Below are 3,778 nucleotides of genomic sequence, written 5' to 3'. Positions count from 1 at the left end.
AACAGAGCTATTTTATGCTTTTATCTGTAAAATAACATCAAGTTTGTTAGAGCTGTGAATAATTTTACATTTTACATATTAGTGGCATCACCACTTTACCTCAKCTCTCTATCTTCCATTCTACTGTCAACTCTACTGTCGTCCTACTGTCGTTGGCAAATATAGGATCAAATTGMAGTTAGCGAGAACGACAACTGTCGGCCTGCGGTCGTGTAGTCGTGCAGCTATCAAAATAGGCCCGTCCAAAAGAACGTGTGTATTTTAATATTTGACAGATGTCGTTTGCAGTCTGTCGCGAGCATTGTATTGCACACATGAAACTGCAATTTGCCAATGACAAGGAATTCCATTTCAGCTTTTTGATTGGAAACAAAGCGTTGCAAACAAATATACATGCATCAATTTACATATTAATATGCGTAGATTTGTGCTTACGTGTGTGTGCGTTGCGATGCATTGCAGCCGCCCAACACGTCCACATTTGGCCACGAATAATTGCCTTTTGGTTGCAATGAGCGCGCTGTTGCTAACCAATCTAAACTGATTTTATTAGTCACACTACATATAATATTTACATGAGCATGTATATACTATAGTGTATACATGTATAAGTATTTGAGAATTTTTTGTAGCGTTGCAGTTAGACTATGATTTTGGCTTGCGTGTCCCGTTGCGCATTCGCCGTTGCAACGCCGGCGCACTTTTGCTCATTTAAGTCGATCACAATGAAGCAGCCACTGTGTGACGATGGAAAACTCACGTAGTCACCAGTTGGCCACCAATAATAATGATAGCTCATTGAATTTTTCCTTCCAATTAAGTACGAGCATACATAGATACTTACATATAATATATTATGGAATGCTGCATGGCACTTTGGGCGATTATTGACATCGGCTGGATTTCAAGTGAAGAATTTGGTTTGGGTAATTCAAAAGCCATATTAATCACACTACTGGAATTAGTAAATGTAAATGAATAACAACAATATTTGTTAATATTACTATAGCCACATATCGTGTCTACACGTAACTTAATCTCGTGCGTCAATTACTCGTAGCTGGCGTATGAGTCGACTCACTTCGCGAAGCGAACGCATGCGTGTGTGTGAAAGTGCGATCGCAGCTAATCGTTACACAGCCAGATAACCATTTAATTTTTAGTTAATAAACAAATGAACTGATTAACTAAATTAGAAAAAATAGATTCATAAATAAAACGCAACGTTAGCTTTAAAGAAACCAATACTTACTATTTTAAACACATGAAAACAACAACATGGTTGTGTATGCCTCATTAATACTAAGTATAAGTAATCTAAAATTGTACATTGGTCGGAATTGACCTCAGGATGCTAAGAACTGTCATAAGCTGCTCATTTGTCGGAACCTCCGATATCGGACCACTATAACATATAGCTGCCATACAAACTGAACGATCGAAATCAAGTTCTTGCATGGAAAACTTTCATATATGATGAGATATATTCACGAAATTTCACATTGATTACTGCTTAAGGTAATAATATAATGTCCGAAAAAATTGTTCAGATCGGATTACTACAGCATATAGCTTCTATGCCAACTGAGCACATAGTTTCTAAAAGAAATGCACCTGTGAAGGGTATATTAGATTCAAAGACTTTTTGGATAATGGCAACGTCATGCGACGATTGAAGCTCAAAGGTAAATTTGATCACTAGCAGTGCCACTGAGGTCAGAAGCAAAAGTCAAAAGACAACAATTTACCGACTACTGCAATCCAAACGTTTAAGAACTGCGATGTAAACCTATACTCTATAATTAATAGTTTTCTTAGCATATTCTGCACAGTTCCGACAAATGTGAGCTCTGAACGCTCTTTTTTAACACTTCGTCGGAGGAAAACGTGGCATGCTTCAAGATAGATACGATTTATAACTTAACTTGTTTTTTTTTTATTTAGTAGGATTCGATATTAGAAGGTCGATTTGAAATTTTTCAACCATGATATTAAACTGTATTAAGAGTTTAGTTAGTAGTTAGTAGTTTTGTTTAGTAAAATAATCTTCATGTTTCATGTAAATGTTTTTTTTCTACCTATAATTCTTCAAAAAAAAAAATTCAAACTAATTTGGAACTTTGGAAATTCAAACTAATTTATTTTTGGTCGAATAATTAAAGTGTTGGATGGTGCTTAGTCGGTGACCAATATTACTGGAAAACTGCTAAGCATTAGTCTCAAATTTTATCACGAGCTTCTTAAATATATTCTTTAGTAATTAATATATATTTTTTAATGAAAAAATATTTTTTTATAAACAATTTGTCAAAACATTTTATTTTGCTTATTTCAATTAATTATTAACATTAATTTAACGACATCTGCCTGTTTCAGAGAATTCAGTTCAGAGATATAGTGGTCACCGCAAAACGTTTATTGTGAGAGGAGCTCCCGGAGATCAGCTGTAGGTTCTTTCCGAACAAATATTTTTACTAACACTAATTATTAAAATACAGTTAAAAGATACCATAATTGTGTAAAAAAAATTAACCGTTTTGTAGAAAAAATCTATAAAATTCGCTTTTTTCGGCCTTCTAACTGTACCGTAGAAAAAATATAATATGAAACGTTAAGAGATTATACTTAAAGTTTCACATTATATTTTTTCTACGGTTTTCTTTTCAGAACCATTGCATTTTAGTAAACTATCACATCTATCTAAGTGAAATATGGAATTCATGTGCTTTGAAAGATTTTAGTGCTGGGTTTCTGTAGCTGAATTTTAACATTCCCGCTCACAACATTCCATTTACAGCAGCATTAATAGCTGCTTGTACAGAATTGAAGCATACTTTTAGGGCTTCAAAGCACACTGTTGATGCTAGGCAATTGGGAAGCCAAAGAATAAAAAATGCGAATAACTGTGGTTGGTCTTAAAATAATGATTTGTTTTAACAATATCTTATTGCCGTCGGTAAAATGGTTAACCAAAATTTTGGTTTGTAGTTATTGAATATGTATTTGAAAAAAATCTTTAAAATACTTGATCCTATTATTAAAGAAACGATCACCAGTAGGTTAGGTTAAGTGAAACTGGTAGGCCAATAAGCCACGCATTGACCAGTATTGGTCCTTTGCGATACCAAATAGAATCCAGTTTTTTGGTCCAAGAGAAGTAGACATCCTTTAGGATGCCTGTGCTTGACGTAAAAAAAAATAAAATGAATATATCTCGAGATTTTGTGTAAATATTTTAAACTACAAAAGATAGTATAATAATGGTATAAACGAATTATGAGAAATGGAATAAGAAAGAAACTTTGGTTGTTATATTTTTATTTTTATTATTAAATTTGTATTGTTATATTGTGAAGTTTGAAAGATATTTTTGAATTGAACTCGTTATTTATGCCCCCTTTATTGTATTTGCTGTTACAAAAAATCTGCTGTAAATTAGTTGTTCGACAATTCAAAAATATTTTATCAATTTTTATTTGTGATTTTTTTATTTCGAATTTTGGAATTTATTATTTAGAAAATTTCCAACACGGCACATAATTTTAGAAATTTGCAAATTTTGTCGTTTTTATTATTCTTATATCAAAAAAATTGTTTATCAATTTTTATTTTTGATTTGAGGATGGAGTCATGTGTAGAAGTTCACGGAAGTGAGGAAAGTTTTCTGATCGCCATTCACGTGGGAGTGGCCAGAAACGATTCTTTTACATATGACTCAAGCAGCTCACGACTTCCGGTCTTTGACCAAGTATCCTCTGGGTAGCCTAAGAACATCCGT

At 33.1% G+C, this 3,778-nt stretch overlaps 1 protein-coding gene across 1 annotated transcript in view; it reads right to left on the bottom strand.

The window, feature by feature from the left end:
- Positions 1 to 3,778, bottom strand: part of LOC108972141 (neural/ectodermal development factor IMP-L2) — a 31,993-nt gene that overhangs the window by 27,063 nt on the left and 1,152 nt on the right. The gene's annotated exons all lie outside the window — the stretch shown is intronic.

This window comes from Bactrocera latifrons, unplaced genomic scaffold (genome assembly GCF_001853355.1).
Source record: "Bactrocera latifrons isolate USDA-ARS-PBARC rearing strain unplaced genomic scaffold, ASM185335v1 scaffold_380, whole genome shotgun sequence".
In the NCBI taxonomy this organism is placed as follows: Eukaryota; Metazoa; Arthropoda; class Insecta; order Diptera; family Tephritidae; genus Bactrocera; species Bactrocera latifrons.
The sequence above is the reverse complement of the archived record's forward strand: the minus strand, read 5'-3'. Positions and strand labels throughout refer to the sequence as shown.